The 23,576-nt window shown below is 49.4% G+C and overlaps 1 protein-coding gene across 2 annotated transcripts in view; it reads left to right on the top strand.

The window, feature by feature from the left end:
• SYNPO (synaptopodin) overlaps positions 1-23,576 on the top strand; it is a 91,450-nt gene that overhangs the window by 3,445 nt on the left and 64,429 nt on the right. Inside the window, exon 1 of one of the 2 annotated variants that reach the window (XM_084637405.1) lies at positions 23,284-23,424. The exons of the other annotated variant lie outside the window; for it this stretch is intronic. The gene's annotated coding sequence lies outside the window, so the exon portion shown is untranslated. Of the gene's footprint in view, positions 1-23,283; positions 23,425-23,576 lie in introns of those variants that run through there. 2 annotated transcript variants of the gene reach the window in all.

Below are 23,576 nucleotides of genomic sequence, written 5' to 3'. Positions count from 1 at the left end.
GATGATGACTCAGGCAGTAAACAGCAGCTGTATCCAAAGCTTTGCTCTCTGGTTGGCTGAACTCCACACTTCGAAGAACTTCACAACAATGGAGCCTGGCCTTGAGTGGAACATAGGCCGAGTGTTACCGGCTCCACTAAACACAAGACAGCCGAGAAGTGGTTTTTACTGAGGCAGAATGCTGTGTAGAAAGAGAGAGAGAGAACAAGGGAGGGAGGCGTCCCGAGAAAGCCCAGTACGGAGAGGTGGCATGTTCCGTATCTAAAGCGGAGTTGCTCCAAGCCATTTTCAGACAACCAGGATGGCTCTAAAGGAATTCCTCTCCCCAGCCCTGCTGAGAGTTCGGTAAATACGATTTCCACCGTTTTACAGAAGATGAAATCACGCCACAAAATCTTGTGCAAGGTCACCCGTGTGGCAATAGAACCCAGGGCCTCCTGAGTCCCAGCCCCCACGCTGGGATCACCGGATGCACATACACGCAGTATTGACCTTGTTTCCCAAGCTGTTGATCACCCCTGGCTTCTGTTAATGTGTGGCTGTGCAGCACGTCCGGAAACTAGACCCCAACTGGGCTCATATATAAAGTAAAATCATTAGACGCCAGAGTGTGCCTGATGTGGGAATGGTCCACCTAGGAGTGTCATCATCCCAAGCCCTATCCCTAGGTACGCTACTGGCAGCCCAGACCAGTGAGGTTGCTCTGTTGTAACATAATTCCAAAAGGAACCATTCTGAAAGGCTTCAGAGTAGCAGCCGTGTTAGTCTGTATTTGCAAAAAGAAAAGGAGGACTTGTGGCACCTTAGAGACTAACATATTTATTTGAGCATAAGCTTTCGTGAGCTACAGCTTGCTTCATCGGATGCAGACTTCATCTGAAAGGCGAGTCCTGCCACAAATGACATAGTCTCCGCCGTAGCCAATCACTAGCCGCTGATTCGATGATGTCACTTCTTAAGTACTGTCTTCCAGAGGTGGGACTTCCTGGAATGGCAACTATGATCAGCTCAGTTACAAAGGCAAACACGTAACTTGCTTGCAGGCTTCTAACTGCCTCTGGACCCGGTCGTGCTGACTTCAATGCAGCCCCCTTCTGTCTTTTGAATAGAAGACATTAATTCACTTGAGTTTCAGACTTCCTGGCCTTCTGACTCAGTTTAAATGTTGTCTTTCTGCAGTCAACAGGAAGTGGAAGATGGATTTCTTGGTGAGCTAGGTTTTCTGTAAACAGTCTGAAGGCCTGACCCAATCTAAACTGGGGCAGGGAAGAGCAATCGCCTGGGAAGTTTACAGTTGTTTCTGACATTCTTCTGCCCTCATTTCCTCGGACTGCACCGCTGCTTGGAGTTCTTCCCCAGACTTTTAGTCTTCATGGAAGTTGATATGCAGCTGATTGCAAGTAGTTTACAGAACCTGGTGCCTGTGATCTGTGATGGAATAGGGTTGTGCCAACCCCCAGGACAGGGTGAACTCACATATACACAATGCTACACAGACTTGCACACACAGAGATTCATTACGTGCAAACCATCTCACACACATATCCATGTGCATATCCAGTGTGCCTCTCCAGCTCTCTCACACACACACACACGTGCATACTGTATTTATTATAAATACTGTAGACCACATACGTGCTATGATGAAATCATAGGATGAAACTCAATAAGGACAAATGCAAAGTACTCCACTTAGGAAGGAACAATCAGTTGCACACACACAAAATGGGAAATGACTGCCTAGGAAGGAGTGCTGTGGAAAGGGATCTGGGGCACATAGTGGATCACAAGCTAAATATGAGTCAAGAGTGTAACGCTGTTGCAAAAAAAGCAGACATCATTCTGGGATGTATTAGCAGGAGTACTGTAAGCAAGACATGAGAAGTAATTCTTCCGCTCTACTCCATGCTGATTAGGCCTCAACTGGAGTATTGCGTCCAGTTCTGGATGCCACATTTCAGGAAAGATGTGGACAAATTGGAGCAACAAAGAAGAGCAACAAAAATGATTCAAGGTCTAGAAAACATGACCTACGAGGGAAGATTGAAAAAATGGGGTTTGTTTAGTCTGGAGAAGAGAAGACGGAGAGAGGACATGAAAAACAGTTTTCAAGTACATAAAAGGAGGAGGGAGAAAAATTGTTCTTCTTAACCTCTAAGGATAGGACAAGAAGCAATGGACTTAAATTGCAGCAAGGGTGGTTTAGGTTGGACATTAGGAAAAACTTCATAACTGTCAGAGTGTTTAAGCACTGGAATAAATTGCCTAGGGAGGTTGTGGAATCTCCATCATTGGGGATTTTTAAGAGCAGGTTGGACAAACACCTGTCAGGGATGGTCCTAGATAATACCTAGTCCTGCCATGAGTGCAGGTGACTGGACTAGATGACCTCTCGAGGTCCCTGCCAGTTCTATGATTCTATGATATCCATGAGATATAAAGCAGAGCCGTATAACTAACTGCATTTATCACACACCTTCTCCACCTGGCTTACACGCTGCCCCCTACTCCACCCCTGACCAGGGTTTCTACCATTCTAAAGCTCTGAGCAACTTTCAGAAGGAAAAGCCACATTTAAACAAAATGAACTTGCTTCTCCCCCACAACCTGCCATGAAAATGTTTCTTTCTCCCTCAAAATTACAATGGTCTGACACCCAAAATAAGCCCAGTTCAGCCCTGCCCCCATGGCAGTGCGGAGCTAGAAACGGGAGCTTTATACAATTGAAAGAAAACAATCGTGGGTTCCCAGTGTGGACACAGCATTTCTTCTTCTAGCTCTGGCAGGTCCCAAGAGAGCAGATCTTAAACCGGTGGCATTAGTGGGTGTAGAAAAGTGATGGTAGGTATTTGTTTTAGGTGTTTTCAGTGCATTAGTTCAAATTTTCCTTGTCCTCTGAGTCCTGGCTGATTGGGCTCCTGACAATGAAGGGACCTGGTGTTTCAGGTAGAGGGATGCGAAACAGTAGTCTCAATAAAACACTTAGAATTCCCTCAAATGATTTCAATGTAAAGCATGGTGGGCGGATGGGAAGGTTTTACTGGCCCACACTTGGGGCTTGCTGCAAAGCTCACTCCAATGGCACTGAAACAATTTTTAGAGTGGGGGAGCTGTGCCCCCTCCATCCCTGTCCGTGCCCCCCGTGCGCCTTAGAGCTGGGGCTAGGAGCAGGGCCGTGGCTCCGGGAATGGGGGGCAGGGGTAAGAGAGCTGAGGCCGGGGTCACAGCGGGCGCCTGGGTGTGGGGCTGGCAGCCGGTACCCCGCATGTGGGGCTGGGAGTGGAGCTCCCGACGTGGGGCCGGGAGTCGGAACTGGGGCCGGCAGCCGGGTGCAGGGCTGGCAGCTGAGACCCCCGGGCGCTGGGATGACCAGGTGTCTGGTTTTCGATGGGAACACCTGGTCAAAAAGGGATCCTGGCACCTCCGGTGACCGGGTCCTTGACTGTCTGGTTGGCAGCGCCCCTGTAGCGGGACTGGCAGGCTCCCTGCTAGCCTCCGCACCGTGCGGCTCTCAGGAAGCAGCTAGCATGTCCCCCCTCCAGTTCCTACACTCCCCAGGGGGCTCTGCACACTGCCCCCGCCCCAAGCGCCGCTCCCGCAGCTCCCATTGGCGCCTGTGGAAGGGGCAGCGCACGGAGCTGCCTGGCCACGCCGCTGCATAGGAGCCGGAGGGGGGACATTCTGCTGCTTCTGGGAGCTGCCTGAAATAAGCGCTGCCTGAGGTAAGTGCCTACACCCCTTATCCCCTCCCACGCCCCAGCCCCCTCAGTCCCAGCCCAGGGCACCCTCTGATACCCCAAACCCCTCATCCTTGGCCCCACCCCCAGAGCCCGCACCAAGAGCCAGAGACCTCACTCCCCCACCCCTGCACCCCAACCTCCTGCCACAGTCCTGATCCCTCTCCCACCCTCCAAACCCCTTGGTCCCAGCCTGAGCACCCTCCTGCACCCCAAACCCCTCATCCCCAGCCCCACCCTAGAGCGTCCTAGCTAATGTGACTGTCATTGCTGATGAGCTGGGGTGTACATGGCTCCCGCTACATTCGGAGGCTGGAGTATGAACCCTGACACAGCCGCACTAGCAAGCACATGTGTGTCTTATCACAGCATGTGAATCCTGTGCTGTAGTATTGTGTGGTGGGGTATACAAACCCCACACTGGGATGGAAGGGGTTAAAGGGCAGTACTGGGCCCAGCTAGCCCTGCCCCTCCAACCTGCAGAGCATGCTCCAGCTGGAGACAGGGTTGAAAAGGGAGCAACCCAGCTCCAAAGTCAGGAGGCTGGAGAAGAGGATAGATCTACCCTGAAGGCTCCTGCCGAAAGGGGCTGGAGACGCCGCCCCTAAGTACCAGGACTGCATGCTGAGCCCGGCTGGGGCTGATGGTTTGGTTTCCTTTTCCTTCTCTGGGACCAGAAGCAGTGGCAGGAAGTAACCAAGGGAGGGTAACTCAGACTCAAAGGGTCTTCCCCACCCTGGAGGTCAAATGCTGCCGACCCTCCTAGGGCCCTGGGTTGGAGCCCGGTGGAGTAGGCGGGCCCTGGCTCCCCCACCACTACCCCATGACTGAGTGGATGCTAACCACTATTACACCGGGTCAGATGTGTGGAGCACTCCACGACCTGCGGTGTGGATCTCAGAACGAGCAGCAGACGGCACTGAAATAGTCAAAACCAGCCTTCAGTTGAGGAACAAAGCTCTGTTGAACCCCCCACCCCCAAACACTGAAGCCCTGACCCTTGTGTGTGTTCCCAGGACAGCCATGATGAGTGAAATCCCAGTCAGTTACTGTTGCCCAGCAAGCCCTCCGGCACTGCCATGAGTGGGCTCACCCCACAGGACACTTCTCTCCTGCTCATCCCTCTCCCAGCCCTAGGGTTCCACAGAAGCACTCCGTTGCCCAGAACATCTGTTTGCCCCCTCCTCACAGTGCCGCAAACGGCTGCGTAATGATGGGCATTCCAGAGACAAAATCCCTTTGGCAGATGCCATCATCCCCGAATGCTTTTACAGGTGCTGCTGGCCTGTGTGTTTGTGGCACAGTGGCTGTAGACAGGCTGCTCTGCTGGGCTGACTGAAGTCTCCCTCGGTTGATATGGGCACTGTCGGGGTTTCCCTATGACGACAGCGGGGTGCACCCTTGGTAGTGTCTTCACTGAGAAACCCTTGAAGTCAGAGACTTTTTGGTTGCTCGTGCATCTGACCCTGAAGTTCTGGGAGCTTCCCTATGGGGCAGCCCTGCTGGAAGATATTTGATATTGGAGCAAAAGGAAAAAGGAAGTGCCTTGCTAAGCAAAGCTATTGGGCAGTTAGCATTTGTGACAAGAGCTGCCCAGAACTGCCCAGAACTGATCCCAAAATGCTTCTCTCCAAGGCCTTGCAGAGCATTTGCCTTCTGGCCTGTTATTCTGAAGAGCTGTCCACATGGAGCATGAGTGGGTGAACGCACTGGCTGCGTGTCCGCAGCTGGGCCCACGGCTTGTCAGATGTGTCATATGAAGAACTGTCAACAGTCAACTTGTCCAGAGCTCTTGCTTCTGCGTGCCTGATCTGGACACCAGAGAAACACAGCTGGAAGAAAGATGACTTCCAGGAGCCTAACGGACTTGATATATAAAGGCCCATCATGGACTTTCCTACGGCCATTTTTCAGCTCACACACCTATTGGCTCCTCCTTGCAGGGAGGTATAGGTGATGGAATTGTGGCCAGGAGAAATGTGTGACATGGGGAATGGAAATACCAGCCCTTTTGCTGAGATCAGGTGCTTGATTAATGGAGAGAGAGGTTTCTGGGTGTGTTGGGATCCAGAGTTTGGCTGGTCCTGATATAGAAGTCTGAGCAAAGTTTGAATCTGGATCCTCTTCAGAACTTAGTGTTAGAGGTGGGCTTGAAACAAAACCGGGATCCTAGTTCCCGTTGGTCAAAACCGTCCTGTAACTGCAGGGTAAACAGGTTGAGGAAACTGGAACAGACACTTTAACTTCGTCCTCTCTTGGTCAAGGAGGAAAGGTAACAGGCGGCAGCCGACTAGAGGCACAGATGAAAGGGAGGGGAATCAGGCTGAACAGGGAGGAACTTGGGGGATAGAAGGGGGAAGAGTTTTTTGCCAAGACTGACTAGACTTTAAACCCAAGAGAAAAATTCATGATGCCAAAGATACCTCCTTGATCACAGACACTTTATAAAGGGGGGGGAAATGTCTCATCAGTTCAAGTTAACCATGTCCCAGCTCTTCCAATCAGATAAGGAGCCATCCTTGTGGGGAGATCCGCTGGGATGCTGTGCTCGGACAGCTTGTTAGCCTTCGGGCTTCGCTCAGAAACATATTGTCAAAGGAGAAGGCGTCAAGAGATGGTTTCCAAGTGCCGCCCTGAGAAACAGCTCTGGAACTCTGTCCTGAGGAGGCAGAGGAATTTTAATGGCTAAACAGGAGAAGTGAGATGGAGGATTTAGTTCACTGCTCCCTCCCTCTTTGCCCTCAGATTTCAGACACAAATAGTCATTTGAACATTTCCTGTGGAGAGGTCGCCTCTTGCAGGGAACCTGCCCCAGCTAGGACTTGAACTGAGGGGGTTTGCATCCGAAAGCACCCCTCTGCCACTAGCTTTTGTGAGTAGCAGCCCTGGTATCCCCTTACCAGGCTTCTAGCTACTAGCTATTCTGTGCTGAGTGGCTCTTGGCATACAAAGCCCCCCGGGAGATACGGAGGAACCAAGCCAGAAGAGCAAGGGGGGATTGGGGTGTTATGGCTCTGCAGGCAGGCTGGGGTTCTGTGAGCTGGTTGCTATTTGCTGCAGAAGTGGCCTAGGGAAAGTGGTGCTATTGTGAAAGAGGCTGTGTGTGTTTGTTTGGCCTTGATGTTGCAAACATAATGATGTTGCACTTGAGAGCAAATCACGCACACACGTATTTCTTTTCCCTTGCACTTATCCCATCAAATGGGATCTGCTCTATGAATTCTCTCCCTCTAAAGTGCACTGTTCAATGCCATATTCTCTACCATGGCACATGCTGACATGTCTTCCCTTATGACAGCCCACCGTTTCCTCTTGGGTCAGCTGCTCTGACTTTTTCCTTCAGTCTTGATCTGTCAGACTCTCTTACAGATACAGTTGTCATGACTGCACTTTACATGACCAAACCATCTGAGCCTGCACTCCCTCATTTCTTCATTTCTAGGTGTTACTTTGAGCGTGTCTCTGAACATGTCATGTGGTCTTTCTTGCTTACACCACTCATCCAGCTCACCATTTGCATATCTGTAGATCAGATCACTTGCTCATGGTTCTTCTCTGTTGCTCAACATTCAATGCCATATGTTAAAACTGAACTAGCCACTGATTATAGACTTTCCCTTTTAATCTTCCTGGTATCTTCCAGACACATACTACACCACTCCTCTCTCTCCATCTGAGCCCAGCATTTATTATTCTTAGCTCGAATTTCCTCCTCCATTTCCCCAGATTCTACAACCCAGATTCTTGAAACTTTGCGTGTTCGGTATTGTCTTCCCCTCTAGTTTCAAGAATAATTCTTTGGTGTTCACATTATTGAAATTACATACCATATACTGTTTTCCCTCTCCTTATTTTTAAGCCCATGTCTCTCCAACACATCCTTCCAGTTATCAAGATCCTCTTCTAGACAATCTTTCTCACTGCATAGAATGATATAATCTGCAAACAGCATGTACCAAGATGCCGACTTTTGTATGTCCCTTGTGATGGTGTCCTGGACGAGGATAAACAAGAAAGGGTTTGGTGCTGATCCCTGATCCACTCCCTCCTTTACCAATAGCTCATCTATTTCACTACTAGAAGTTCTGACTGTTGATTGTTCACATCCGCCAACTCCTTTAGCACTCTCGGATGCAGCGCACCCGGCCCCATGGACTTGTGCTCGTCCAGCTTTTCTAAATAGTCCCGAACCACTTCTTTCTCCACAGAGGGCTGGTCACCTCCTCCCCATGCTGTGCTGCCCAGTGCAGTAGTCTGGGAGCTGGCCTTGTTCGTGAAGACAGAGGCAAAAAAGCATTGAGTACATTGGCTTTTTCCACATCCTCTGTCACTAGGTTGCCTCCCTCATTCAGGAAGGGGCCCACACTTTCCTTGACTTTCTTCTTGTTGCTAACATACCTGAAGAAACCCTTCTTGTTACTCTTAACATCTCTTGCTAGCTGCAACTCCAGGTGTGATTTGGCCTTCCTGATTTCACTCCTGCATGCCTGAGCAATATTTTTATACTCCTCCCTGGTCATTTGTCCAATCTTCCACTTCTTGTAAGCTTCTTTTTTGTGTTTAAGATCAGCAAGGATTTCACTGTTAAGCCAAGCTGGTTGCCTGCCATATTTACTATTCTTTCTACACATCGGAATGGTTTGTCCCTGTAACTTCAATAAGGATTCTTTAAAATACAGCCAGCTCTCCTGGACTCCTTCCCCCTCATGTTATTCTCCCAGGGGGTCCTGCCCATCAGTTCCCTGAGGGAGTCAAAGTCTGCTTTTCTGAAGTCCTGGATCCATATTCTGCTGCTCTCCTTTCTTCCCTGTGTCAGGATCCTGAACTTGACCATCTCATGGTCACTGCCTCCCAGATTCCCATCCACCTTTGCTTCCCCTACTAATTCTTCCCACTTTGTGAGCAGCAGATCAAGAAGAGCTCTGCCCCAGTTGGTTCCTCCAGCACTTGCACCAGGAAATTGTCCCCTACACTTTCCAAAAACTTCCTGGATTGTCTGTGCACCGCTGTATTGCTCTCCCAGAAGATATCAGGGTGATTGAAGTCTCCCATGACAACCAGGGCCTGCGATCTAGTAACTTCTGTTAGTTGCCAGAAGAAAGCCTTGTCCACCTCATCCCCCTGGTCTGGTGGTCTATACCATGACATCACCCTTGTTGCTCACACTTCTAAACTTTATCCAGAGACTCTCAGGTTTTTCTGCAGTTTCATACTGGAGCTCTGAGAAGTCATACTGCTCTCTTACATATGTAAGCGGGGGAATAGTCCCGCTATTGTGGGGAACTTTCCTGGCTTCTGCACTACCCTGATGAAGTGGGCTAGCGAAAGGATCTGTGTCCTCACTCCCACTCCCTTTACCCAGTGGCCTCCCTGCCCTTGAGGACTCCCCTTCCACTCTCCTGTCTGGCAGAGTCCTCGTAACCCCAACAAGGCTGGGCCCAGGATTCCTGGGGGGCTCGACCCCCAACCCTGCTGTGGTCACCTAGGACAGGGGCTAGGGTGTCCCCACTCCGGGGTACTCTCTCTGCACTGGGCACTTCTCTGATCCACTGACCATTACATACAAGTTAAAGCAAATGCAAGTTATTTAATCAACAATTAATTTTAAAAAGAATAAGGGAAAATGGGAAAGGTTAAAGGAAACACATCACCCCGCTCTGTGGCAGGGAACATCACAAACAGTGTCTCTGGAATGTCAGGGCAGTTCACGGTCTGCTCCTTGTAAGTCCCAGGCCCCGTCTCCGGCCCTGGCTGTGCTGCAGGGATGCTGCCGGTTGGACACTCGCTCTGGTGGTGGCCACACGCTCTCAGGCTCTAAGTGGCAGGACCCTTCCTCCCAGTGTCGCCCCTGCCCTGTCGGGGTTACGATCCAAGCCTGGCCTGCAGAGCCTCTTGGCTGAGGCGTCTCCCTGTGCTGGGCCCGCTGCCCAGGGTCCCCCTCGCTCTCCCCAGCTGCTCACCGCACCCAGCTCCGGACTGCTCCAGCCCCGGCTCCGCCACTCGGTCTCAGCACGGCTGCTGCTGCTGCTGCTCTGCCTCCAGCTCCATGGGCTGCTTCTCTGGCCCCTCTGGCTCTGGTTGCTGCAGCTCTGCTCCCAGGACAGGTCTGCTCTGCAGGCTGCTTCTGTGACTCTGCTCCCAGCACTGACCTGCTTCCTGGGCTGCTTTTCTGGCCCCTCTGGCTCTGGTTGCTGCAGCTCTGCTCCCAGGACAGGGTCTGCTCTCTCTGGGCTGTGCCTCTGGCTTTGGGGCTGCAGCTCTGCTCCCAGGACAGGGTCTGCTCTCTCTGGGCTGCTTTTCTGGTCCCTCTGGATCTGGCCCAGCTCTGCTCCCCAGCTCAGCTCGGGCCCCTACTTTCTCCTTAGCTCGGCCCCACTCTGTCTGTCTGACCCAGGCAAATCCAGTTTACACGGAGGATGGAGGGGACCTCCCTGGCCTCCTGACTCCTTGATTAGCCTGCCCGCCCTGTCATTCAGGCTGACCTGGAGCATTGGCCTCTCCCCATTGTTCCTAGGGACTGGCAGTCCCAGGGTCCTGATTCCCCATCGACCCTTCCCCCTTTTCAGTAATGGGAGCTAGCAACTAAAATACCCCCACTGAATGTTAGTAAGGGGGCAACAGTCCCCTTACACATACAATGCAACTCCCCCACCTTTTCTGCCCCGCCTGTCCTTCCTGAACAGTTTATATCCATCCATGACAGTACTCCAGTCATGTGAGTTATCCCACCAAGCCTCTGTTATTCCAATCACATAATAATTCCTTGACTGTGCCAGGACTTCCAGTTCTCCCTGCTTGTTTCCCAGGCTTCTTGCATTTGCCGATAGGCACTTGAGATAACTTGTTGATCATCCCTCTTCCTCAGTATGAGGCAGGAGCCCTCTCATCTCGCGCTTTCCTGCTCGTGCTTCCTCCCGGTATCCCATGTCCCCACTTACCTCAGGGCTTTGGGCTCCTTCCCCTGGTGAACCTAGTTTAAAGCCCTCTTCACTAGGTTAGGCAGCCTGCTTGCGAAGACGCTCTTCCCTCTCTTCGTTAGGTGGAGCCTGTCTCTGCCTAGCACTCCTCCTTCTTGGAACACTATCCCAGGGTCAAAGAATCCAAAGCCTTCTCTCCGACACCACCTTTTCTGGACGACTGGAAAAAGACTAATGTCATGCCCATCTTTAAAAAAGGGAAGAAGGAGGATCTGGGGAACTACAGGCCAGTCAGCCTCACCTCAATCCCTGGAAAAACCATGGAGCAGGTCCTCAAGGAATCAATTCTGAAGCACTTAGAGGAGAGGAAAGTGATCAGGAACAATCGGCATGCATTCACCAAGGGAAAGTCATGCCTGAATAATCTAATTGCCTTCTATGACGAGATAACTGGCTTTGTGGATGAGGGGAAAGCAGTGGACGTTTTATTCCTTGATTTCAGCAAAGCTTTTGACACGGTCTCCCACAGTATTCTTGCCAGCAAGTTAAAGAAGTATGAGCTGGATGAATGGACTATAAGGTGGATAGAAAGCTGGCTAGATTGTTGGGCTCAACAGGTAGTGATCAATGGCTCCATGTCCAGTTGGCAGCTGGTATCAAGTGGAGTGCCCCGAGGGTTGGTCTTGTTCAATATCTTCATTAATGATCTGGAGGATGGCGTGGATTGCACCCTCAGCAAGTTTGCAGATGACACTAAACTGGGAGGAGAGGTAGATACGCTGGAGGGTAGGGATAGGATACAGAGGGACCTAGACAAAAAAGAAGATTGGGCCAAAAGAAATCTGATGAGTTTCAACAAGGACAAGTGCAGAATCCTGCACTTAGGACGGAAGAATCCCATGCTCCGCTACAGACTAGGGTCCGAATGGCTAGGCAGCAGTTCGGCAGAAAAGGACCTAGAGGTGACAGTGGACGAGAAGCTGGATATGAGTCAACAGTGTGCCCTTGTTACCAAGAAGGCCAATGGCATTTTGGGCTGTATAAGTAGGGGCATTGCCAGCAGATTGAGGGACATGATCGTTCCACTCTATTCGACATTGGTGAGGCCTCATCTGGAGTACTGTGTCCAGTTTTGGGCCCCACACTACAAAAAGGATGTGGAAAAATTGGAAAGCGTCCAGCGGAGGGCAACAAAAATGATTAGGGGACTGGAACACATGACTTATGAGGAGAGGCTGAGGGAACTGGGATTGTTTAGTCTGCAGAGGAGAAGAATGAGGGAAGATTTGATAGCTGCTTTCAACTACCTGAAAGGGGATTCCAAAGAGGATGGATCTCAACTGTTCTCAGTGGTAGCAGATGACAGAAAGAGGAGTAATGGTCTCAAGTTGCAGTGGGGGAGGTTTAGGTTGGATATTAGGAAAAACTTTTTCACTAGGAGGGTGAATGCGTTACTGGAATGCGTTACCTAGGGAGGTGGTGGAATCTCCTTCCTTAGAGGTTTTTAAGGTCAGGCTTGACAAAGCCCTGGCTGGGATGATTTAGTTGGGGATTGGTCCTGCTTTGAGCAGGGGGTTGGACTAGATGACCTCCTGAGGTCCCTTCCAACCCTGATATTCTATGATTCTATGATTGTTGCATCTACATACATAAGAATGGCCATACCAAAGTCCATCTAGCACAGTATCCTGTCTTCCGACAGTGGCCAATGCCAGGTGTCCCAGAGGGAATGAACAGAACAGGTAATCATCAAGTGATCCCCTTACCAGGCTTCTAGCTACTAGCTATTCTGTGCTGAGTGGCTCTTGGCATAGAAAGCCCCCCGGGAGATACGGAGGAACCAACCCAGAAGAGCAAGAGGGGATTGGGTTGGGGGGTGTTATGGCTCTGGAGGCAGGCTGAGGTTCTGTGAGCTGGTTGCTATTTGCTGCAGAAGTGGCCTAGGGAAAGTGGTGCTATTGTGAAAGAGGCTGTGTGTGTTTGTTTGACCTTGATGTTGCAAACATAATATGAGTTGCACTTGAGAGCAACATCACGCACACACGTATTTCTTCTTCCTTGCGTTAATCCCATCAAAGGGGGTCCGCTCTACGAGTTCTCTCCCTCTAAAGTGCTCTGTTCAGTGCCATGTCCTCTACCATGGCACATGCTGACATGTCTTCCTCGATGACAGCACACCGTTTCCCTGTTGCTCATTCTGGCAAACAGAGGCTAGGGGCACCATCCCTGCCCATCCTGGCTGCATGGCTTAAACAAGCCGCATATAAAGTTCTGGTACCATTTTCTCCCTCACACCCCACCAGATGACATTTCTTGGAACTGAGTCAAAGGCCTTTCCCAGATCAGTGAATACCATGTGAACACTTTTTTCCTTTTCTCTCTCAATTTTTCCACTGGCTGCCTCCATGCAAAACCAGCATCTCCGGTCTATCTTCCTGGCCCAAAGCCATATTGATTTGCACTAATATCTATGTTGCTGCTTAGTCTCTTATCGATGACTCTCTCCCACAGTTCCATCGAATGACGCATCAGCTTTATACCTCTATTATTTGTCACGCACATGCAAATACATGCCATACAAAGAAGCAGAGGGGAGCCTTTCTAATATGCTTTGAGATCTACTGATGAAAAGCTCTAAATAAGCCCTATGTATTATTACTTATTAATCGTTATCAGAGATTTCATCACTCTTTTGTTGGTGCCCCAGCTGCTTCTGCTTTCAAAGCTGGTAATGAGGGTCCGTGTAGAAAATGTGACCAGAAGGTGACCAGTAGTCTTTGTTCTGTGTTTGTACAGCGCCTGGCACAATGGGGCCTGGTCCAGGCAATATAAATAAGAATGTTGCATCAACCACTACTGCCACACGAAATAGCCCAGAGAAAAGGAGAAGAAGGGAAATCACTACACACAAACCTGTTGGATCAAGCCTGCTGGCTCAGTTCACTTTACTGACTAGGTCAGGTCCTCTGCTACATAGATAATGGGAGGCATGTTCCCATACCCCATCATTCACATGCGTGGGGGGAAGCCATGTCCTCCAGTGTAACTTCCATGTGATTTCCATTGTTCATATGGCGTTTTTTTGTTCATAAGAAGAAAGCCCCATATGAAATACATGGGAGCCAAATAATTCACCTGAGCCACATAAAATGAATGCGTGATAGGCAGGATCCACAAGGAAAACACATGCCCCGAATCTACATGTGTTTGATTAGTAAGGGGAAGATGGGGAGTCCCTGAGGTTTTGCTGCACAGATGTTCAGCCATTCTACAGAGAGAGGTGGAGGGGGGGGGGGTTAACCCGCCCTGTTAGGAGTCCTTTGGCTGGAGTTTTTAATTCAGTTCCTCATGTTTCAGTTCTCTCTGCCTCGGGCCTGCCATTAACAAATCAGACCCTCATTGGCACACAAGCCTCCAATTTCTCGGCAGTCAAGACTTATGAAAATACAAACTGACCCCAAGGGTGAGCCAAGAGGAGGTGTGGGCGGGGTGAGGGGGAGGGAAGGAACGCAGGGGGCAGAATATCCTCAGCTGGTTCTCATTAATGGCTGCTCATGCGTGGAGGGCCGAGTTCCCCCCCCCCCCCCGTCTCCCGCCCAGGCTCTTTCTTCTGCCTTCTTTCTTCGATCAAAATGTTTGGCTGCTCCCAACCAGCCGTAAGGTGAAGGCCTCTTCAGCGTTGCTCCAGTGTCTGCATCCCCACCTCAGCCGTTCCCAACTGATGGGGCGGGCAGGCTGACTCTCACGCCAACATACAGCTGGGCGCCCATGTTCTTTCTCACACACGCGCGCTCCCCCGGTGCTCCGCCTTGCATGCCCCCTGAAATGGTGTGGGCTGCAGGACAGACAGTGCTGTATTGTTGGACGGAGGAGGCAGATCACTTAGACAAACACGAGGTTAATGCTGGGGCAGTTGGCTAGACACTGGGGATTGAGCGCCTTGCGCGGGAGGCGGTAATTAGGAAACGGGGGTAGGCCGTGGCATGGCCCTGTTTGCAGAGTTGAACAAAGGGGCTTTCTTGCCGTTAGTACCCAAGGAGAACTTGTCTGGTTTCTCAAAGGAGAAAAGAAAGCCGTCTGTGTCAGAGACGACTGCAAGAGGAATTTTTCTGAATCGCAAGGAAACTCAAGACTCTGCGGCCCAACGGGAACCTCCCACAGAACTTGCTTTATCTCTGGTTAGGTTGAAAGGGCAGTTACGCTATAAAGCTGGGTAACAGACCCTGCTGTAAAAATCTCCCAGCCTTTTACAGAACAGCTAGGAAGCCCAGCTGGCGGTTTGGACATCGCGTATCATTCAGTTTGCCCTTGTGGCTGAAACCTCCACGTTCCCACAGTTGCTTCAGTGAGCTCATGGCCAGGACCACAGCAGAGTTTGCACATGCTTGGAATGGCTCTTCCAATGGCCCTGGCTTTCCCTGCTGTGGGGGTTAGTGGACTCCGTAGTGCAGGGTGAAGGGAAGGGTGTGTTTGTGGGCATCATGCCAATTTGCAGGGGTGTGCTGTGTACTGGTTATAAAGGCAGAAAAAAATCTCACTGGGAATCGGATGTGGCATCTGAGCTTCATTAGGACATTCTGCAAAACCTTCCTCCTCCACGAGCCTCTGCACCATAGCCAGAATGGCACAATCAACGCTGACACGCCCAGCTAACGTAATACCCACGCCCACCCCAAAATAAACCCCTGTAACAGCCACCAAAGCAACCAGCCAAACGAAAAGTGCCACAAGCAGAGGGTTTTTTCCCCCTGCAAAGGGAGAAGTGTCAGAGACGCCAAGACTAAGGACTGCATTATTGATATTTCTTTTTCCATGGAAGGGGCTCAGATACTGTGGTGATTGGAGGCCGCGTAAAACCCTGTGCTAGATCTAAGCAAAGCTTTCCTGACATCAATGAATTACACAGCCCAGCAAATCTCGTCAGCCTGTGTAAACATGAATGGATCTATTTGGCATTGGTGTATGCATGAAAGTGCATGTTTCGGCATTGATCTGTACATCATTTGGCCACATTACAGATATGGAGCATATGTGTTTCCACGTAGGTGCGGCACCTATTCATTGGCATGGGCCTGCGCGGTCGGAGAAATTTCAGTGCAATATGCAGTGCCGTTTTCGCTCTGTTTTGTGGGGTGAATGCATATTTATGACTTTGCAACTTTGTCACCTAAGTGCAGATAGTGTGTGTGTGTGTGTGTGTGTGGAGGGGCGGGATGGTGGGCCGGTTGTTTTGCCCAACTGTTATCTCTGCATGACAAAATAGTACCGTACCATCAAAGGATGTAACTGGCCTTCACTGTATGACGACAATGTAGTGATCTGTGTGCCTGTGTGCTAGTCATTTCCTGTACAGCTAGGGCCAAATCCAGCAGTGATGTAAATGCTCTTGTAAGGACCACGTTGGGGGTGAGTTGGTCAAAAACCAGGTATATGTGGGTGCAAGTGGCCCAGCTGAGTAGCTTGTACCAATTTAGAATGTTGAAGGGAACAAATTCAGCCTTGCCAATGCCCTGCCTCCTCCCTTGATGCTCATCATGCCCAGCAATTTAGATCCTAGTTTCCGGTAGACCCAGTAGCGACTTCCTTGCACAGCATCAGAGCTCTTAGTCATACGTTTGCTGACATGGGTCTTCAGAACTGCGGAAGATAACTGCATGCACGATCCCTACGAGCAAGTCACCGGCCTGTGTAGGAGAAACCCCATACGGTTGGGTCTTTTAAAATAATGCTTCCAGCTCGTTTGCCTTCAAGTATATTCCATAAGATCACAGCAGTATCTATAATTATACAGTGTATTGTAGATTTTTTTCACACACCATTTGAATTTGCACCACATTGCCCCTCTTAAGGACATGCGCGTACCTCAACACATTTAGTGTTGTGAGGCTGTGACGGTTTATCTGGGGGTTCGCTCCATAATTCCCAGATCGGATAGAATGTTGTTATTATGCCATGGGAAGATCATGCAGATTTTGCTGTTGCAGCTGTAAATCAGAAGAACTACAGTACTTGCAAGAGGGACCAGTTCTCCAAGGGAATAATAATATTTCAGAGCCCGTGTTGTGCTTAATAAGACTCTTGTCTGAAAGGCTGTTTGTGAGGTGACCTCTTTCCCAGTGTAGAAGCAGTAGATGATTCCTGTGTCTTTGATGCTTTGAGCCACTTGCTGGGATCTTAAATGGTTTGTGTCTTACCTGTCTGTCTGAGCCTTCCAGTTGTTTCTTGGCAAGATCCAAAAAAGGGGTTAGTGTAGGGTGACCAGATGTCCTGATTTTATAGGGACAGTCCCAATTTTTGGGTCTTTTTCTTATATTGGCACCTATTACCCTCCACCTTCGTCCCAATTTTTCACATTTGCTGTCTGGTCACCCTAGGTTAGTGTCTATATCCCTATGCACTCTGATACACACAACAATTTAGTTTTCTGAGAACTTAAATGCTTTAGTCCAGAGGTTTTCAAGCTGGGATATGCCCCCCTGAGGGAAGGATGTGTGAAATGTATTTGGGGGGGGGCGGAGCATGAGAAGCTTTAAGAAAAACAATGTACTGCACACATTTTTACCCACAGCAACGAATAACTAGCCAAGCGGATTCCTCCAGGCATATCAGGACCTCAGATGGTGCTGTGTGTTTCACTCTAGAAGGCACTGTGCATTTGACGGATTTTCTGGCATAGCATTTTACAAAGTCGTTGCCCTCCGCACATTAATCCAGTTGCTACGCTGAGGTGTGCACATTTCACTGTAAGCATCGAACACAGTCTCATGGTTTTGCTTTTGTTCTGATCACAATGGTTCGGTGGCTCTGCTTGAATCAATGCCCTGCTGGTTTTAATATTTAGTGATGTATGTTGGCTTTTTAAAAAATCGGTATATGCACTTGTGTGGCTGGGGGTGGGTGGGACGTGAACTACAGCCAATACAATGCAGGGGGGCGCGATCAAATACCTTTGAGAACCACTGCTTTGGTCTAACCCAAGTTATTGGTTCAGTATAGGAGTTACTGGGGAAATTTAATGGCTTGTGCTATACAGGAGGTCAGAATGGATGATCTAGTGGTCACTTCTGGCCTTAAACTCTATGAAACATAGGCTAATGCACCCCATGTCATCTTGCTTATATATCTTGCTATGGTTTTCCTATGCACCCGGACCCTCTAAAGGCATCTTAAGCACTGATATGGGTGAATCAGGTTATTCCAACTGCATGGCATTAAGTTTAGACACTTGGGTCCTGTTTCTGCTCTCTGTTTTACCTTTGCAGCTCAACCTCATTGAAGTAAATTGCTGGGTAAGGCTCTGACTGAAGGCAGAACAGAGCCTTTTACATTTGCTCGGATTTCCTAAGACCTGTGGGTCTTACGTAGCCCGTGTCGTTCTTCTCCTGTCAGCAGGTGCCTTTTCCTCCAGCTCACGCATTTTGGCCCACTGCGTGTGAGGCTCAAAGCGCTAGTTCTGTTCATTGTCTTTGAACTCCCGTAGACTGGAAGGAAGGGGTGGTTGTATCAACCTTAGGCCAGTCTAGAACGTGGGTTCTTGGCCTGGGGGTCCTGCCCACTCTCCCTTTCTTTGTGGCTAGATGGAAGAGGGGGGTGTGTTCCTGAAACTTTGTTGATGTTGTAAGATGAGGTTGTGGTATGGAAAAGGCTGAGGGCCATGGGGCTTGACTACTGAAAGACAGAAAGGGAGGCAGACCCGAGCCTCAGAGTTCGGCTCCAGTTTGGATCTGATGATCTTGGTTCAAGACATCTTGGTTCATAAGCCTGCAGTTGTGTTGGTTTTTTTTGCAGACTAGGAACCACTGACTTGAAGATTGCCAGGGCCTGGGTAAATATACTCTGAAGTCATTAATTCCTCCCCCTGGGAGGAGAGGGAGGAAGGAGAGAGGCCGCCCTCCATCTTCAAGCCAGACCTGTCTGGGCGGCACACTCCCAGCATAAGAAGCTGCTCTTTTACATTTCTTTGTCCGCCAGAAGTGGCTCCCCCAGAACGATGCGAGCCCCAGTGTGCTGAAGAGTCCCAGCCGATTAGAGCCGTTTAACATTCTTTACAATGCCAAAGGGATATTATATCAAGATTCCTTTTTTTCTGCAGACTGTTTTCTTTTCATGGAAACATCAAATGGTCTGAGAGATAAGGAGTAAATTTATACAAGTTCACACCGAAGCAGCCAAAACACTGGGAAGGAAAAATTCCTTCCCCTCTGCACCCCCTCCCTCATCAAACTTCCCCCCACCCCACCCATTTCCTCTCATTCTCTCCAAATTCTCATGATTCCCACAACAAACTTGGCTGTCCAGACTCTTCCTGCCACGAATCAAGACTTCCAGTAAAGTCGCCAATGGATCTGTGAGGTGTGGTAGAGGGAAGGTTAAGAAAGTTCACCAGCTAAGACACACACCCAGATACCCTTCTTACAGCAACTGGGCCCTGGAATTCTGTAGCAGCTGAGAGTCAAAGTCCACGCATGGTGTTATTAAGATTCATAAATCTGTGTGCAACAGATTTGAAGGAAAGTGACAGCATCCCACCATTACTTACCAGTGTGATGGGGCTGTACAGTATATGCTGATGAAGTCCAGCAAACTGGACAATGTGACAGTTCTGGATTGTAAGAGTATCCAGAGCCTGGAGATGAGATGGATTTAGACGTTTTTGAGAAGGTCTTCCTCCCTCTCGGGCCTCAGAATTGATGTTATTAAAGAAGGAGGGATAGCTCAGTGGTTTGAGCATTGGCCTGCTAAATCCAGGGTTGTGAGTTCAATCCTTGAGGGGGGCATTTAGAAATCTGGAGCAAAAATTGGGGATTGGTCCTGCTTTAAGCAGTGGGTTGGACTAGATGATCTCCTGAGGTCCCTTCCAACCCTGATATTCTATGAACTATGTCTCAGAAGCTGTGTGTGATTTAAAATAACAGAGATGGTGGTGGTGACGGCAGGGGGAGCTTCCATTGAAAATTTTCAACTTTTTATTAAAAAAAAAAAACCAAAGACTGAAATTTTTCAGGATGTTCAAGGAAAACAGACACTTTCTGTACAAATTTCTGTTTTGTCTAAAGCCTAATTTGCCTCTGGAAAAAAAATTGAATATTTATATATGTAGCTAGGCCTTGCATAGAGTTAGTAAACATGGTTATTTGGGCCCCATTTGGCCGTGAGATTTCTTCATATTACGTTTGTTGTGTAAAGAGCTAATGCCACGCTACATGTTTACATGCATCTGACATGTGAACGGTGCAAAGCAGCCTCGGAACTCTATCTGAGCCCTGGCGGCCCTCCATGGTGCTCCTCTTGGCTTCATACAAAAGTTTCATCCAACCGCTGTCTTCAGGGACCCCTGCTGTCTCCTCACGGGGTTTGTTCCAAAAGGCGTGCTTGCTGGGCTGCTGCTTTGATGAGCCGTAAAGCCCTTGAACGTCCACAGACTCCCCAAGCAGATGGTTGGACCCTGTTGACATGACAAGCTGTATCTATGGCAGCGGGAAGTGCTGTTACTCTCGACTGGATAAATACTATGTGGTTAGAACATCTGTAAAATATATATTTACATAATCGTCCCCAACAGCTCCCAGTGCGATAAACAAAGCTGCACATTTGATATAGCTGTCTACACGCTCCCGGTTCTGGCTAGTACTCTGCGGCGATGCTCTTCTCTCATGTTCCTGCTCAGGCCTGGCCATTGCGGCCTTTCTGTGTTATTTTCCCTTTTCTGTGTTCCAAAAAGTATAGTGCCCTGCACTCATTGAATGGTAATAAGCCAATCAATTTCAACAACAGCAGGATCAAGCCCTTAAAGGGGAAGTCAGCTGTAAAAATGACATCTCGGTGCACCATGGTTATACAATTGCTCTGGTGCACAATTCTGTCAATGCTCCTCCCTCCTAGCTTGCAGTACCCCCCTGCTGCTCCAATCCTGGGACCCCACCCTCCAGCTCTGCCAATGCACCTGAATCCTGACCCGCAGCCACCCATCCTGTTTAACTCCTGGACCTCTCCCTCTTAATCAGAGACTGCCAATCAAACCCAATGATGGGGTAGTTCTGCAGTACACATGAATGGAGAGTCGGGCAAGAGACCACCCAGTGCCTTTTCACTTGTGAGCCATCCTTGAGTTTGAGCCCCAATCTCTAAAGCAGAAATACGCTCAGTGCCCTAGAACTTGAGCAACGTATGTTTCTGACACACCTCCAGTTGGGAATAATTAAATGTCCTTTGTCCAGCAGCTAGAATGCTGTTACAGTGGGGAGAGGGGAAAGAGACAGCTTGGCAGGGGGCTCAGAGGAACACAAGAGGGAGAGATCAATTCTATAGCTGGTGATGCTGTCATGCCATCAATAAATGCACCCAAAGAGCGACCCGGAACAGGCCAAACAAAGAGACCGAGATCTATACATTCAGCAAAGAACAAGAGCAGCAACTTAATGGTGCAATAGGTCACGACTTCCTACAAGGAGGTAAGGTGGAGTCATAGTGCTCCAACATGGTCAGATTGTGGACTACTCAATGAAGAGATCCACTTGTGGATATGTCGCATTCTGAACTCCACACCTTCTAGTGCTTGGCTTACTTAGAAAGTGACACTAGGAACTGGAGGGTGATTAATGGAACAGGTGTGGCTGCTTGAATCCATGCTGCCGATTTCCTCTTGTTGGGTGTAGGACATCACATTTACTTATACTGAGGATCTCCGTTCTGTCAAGACCTCACTGCTCTCATCTCTCCAGGTTGCTTTGCAGTTTAGCTCTCTCCTCCTGGGTTTGGTTCCCCTCCACTTTTGTCTTCTCAGCAAATCTGATCACGAGTGAATAGAACTGTTTGGAAAATTGTTTTTTTTCCCATTGGAAAATTCTGCCTTTTTCTCAAAAAAACCAAGCACTCCAAACCCAAAAGTTTTTGCCTGAAAACTGCCAAAGCCCAGAAAATTTTCACCTGAGAACTGCTGAAAACCAAAAAAAAAAAAAAAAAAAAAAATTGCCTAAAAGCTGGAAAAAGTTTATCTAAATACTGCCCAAACCCCAAATGTTCGGTTTTTAGGTTTATGGTTTTCTGACGGAAAATCAAACATTTTCAAGGAAAACAGACACTTCCTATGGCAATATTTGTTTTGACCAAAAACCCAATTTTCCATTTAAAAAAAATAAGTTTAGATGGAAAATTTGTGACCAGGCCTATGCATTGGCTAATTTCACAGCAAAGAAACGCTTGCCAAAGAAAGGCATGAAGTAGCCACATAGGGTGCAGGGAGTGGGCTGGGGCATTAGTTCAACTGTGTTGTGGGAAGCCTAAGATTTCAGGGCTAGGATACCACTGGCAGGAAGCTGCTTGAAGACTGATAGATGTCTCCCCATTGTGGTGAACACACGCAGCTCCACTTGGAATCGCTCTGTGGACCATGTTTTGAGAACCACTGGGATTGGGGGTTATGGGAGGAGATTCCAGAGGACCAGCTGGATGAGCAAGAAGCTCTGGGGTGCTCAGGTGACCCTAGTTTCATAATCCAAAACCGGAGCATTTTTGTGGCAATGTTTCTTAAGGTCACCGAATATCGGAGTGCTCTGTATTCTGGCTGCCCTACCTGGGTCAGGAAAGTGCCACTTGGAACAGCAAAGTGGTGTCTGAGCTCAGACCCTTCCCCCTGCACTCCAGTGTCCTCAATTCCCTCCTCTGTATGGCTCTGGTAGCAGCCAGGCGCCCTCCCCCTTCAGCCTTGATTCTTGACCCCTGCAGGGGTTTTACACTGAGGGGGCTGGGTCACTGCCCCCTCGAGCTCACATTGCAACGTTGTTGCCCGGCCAAACTTTGGCCTTGAACGATGGGTGGTGTGACACATGCTTGGGAAGCGCTTTGTGTACCCATTGCACATCAGGGTGGCTGGAACAAACATTCTGTAGCAAACACCCAAGTGCTTTGACTGATGAGATGAAATGGTCCTTAGGCCACCAAGCTATCAGATGGAAACATCAGGATGGTCCCAATTAAACCAGAGCATCCAGTCTCTTTAAGGGATGCAACCCAATGGGAAAAGTTAGAGGAAATCACAGAAGACAAAGGCGATGTGGGCAGCTTCTGAAAACATGATCTGCACGGATGATTTTGCGTATCTCCTGTTGTGTGGGGGAGTGTCCCTTCAGGGCACAACACCTGAGGAGTTATATTAGGGTTAGATGGCAAACAGAGTGATTGTCCTCCTATAGGATCTGCTTTGCCCGAGATGTGTTCTGCACACTGCATATATTCTCTAAAACCCCCTCACAAGTCTGCTGTACCTTAGCCAAGGGAGAAAATGAGAATGGAGCATGGGAGGAGGGAAAACAAGAGTGTCCCTTCCCGCCCTCGCACCCATAAAGCTTCCCTTGTTTAATTTCTGCCACTGGGGGTCCGCTCAGCAAACCAGGCTTCGGGGCTTGCAATGCTGTAATGTTTAACTTACCAAAATCTGCAATCGATTTTCCTGGCTGCCCCCAATCAAGTGGCCCCTTGCTAGAGCCCTGCAGGTTTATGAGCTCTGAAGAGCTATAAAGGCTTTTTACTGGCTGCTTTTTTTTACTTCAAATTGGAGTGTGACGGGCTCACCGCTGGACAAAGTGCCAATTAACCACGCAGCCTGCCCAGTGCGCGCGGCTTGTGGCCGTCGCTTGTCTTGCTGAGGTATTGGGGTTTGGAAGTTTGCTGCGGTTCTGGAGAGGGGACGACATGCTCTTTCACCTGAGTCCAGGCGCAGAGCTCATCAGGACGGTCTCATTTCAGTGCCTTCGCCCCGGCCCTGGCCACAGGTACGACTGTTGGGGGAGAGACACCCGGTTTCGGACTCTGGAGCAGTCACTGGTGCAGAGGGGAGCCCTGCTGTGCTGCGGGTGGCAACTGGATCAGTTTCGTGCCCCTTTGGCTAGGTGTTGGTTTGGCAGCCAGGGGGACGGGGTGGAAG

This window comes from Lepidochelys olivacea, assembly GCF_965140295.1.
Source record: "Lepidochelys olivacea isolate rLepOli2 genome assembly, chromosome: 8".
Lineage (NCBI taxonomy): Eukaryota > Metazoa > Chordata > Testudines > Cheloniidae > Lepidochelys > Lepidochelys olivacea.
The sequence above is the reverse complement of the archived record's forward strand: the minus strand, read 5'-3'. Positions and strand labels throughout refer to the sequence as shown.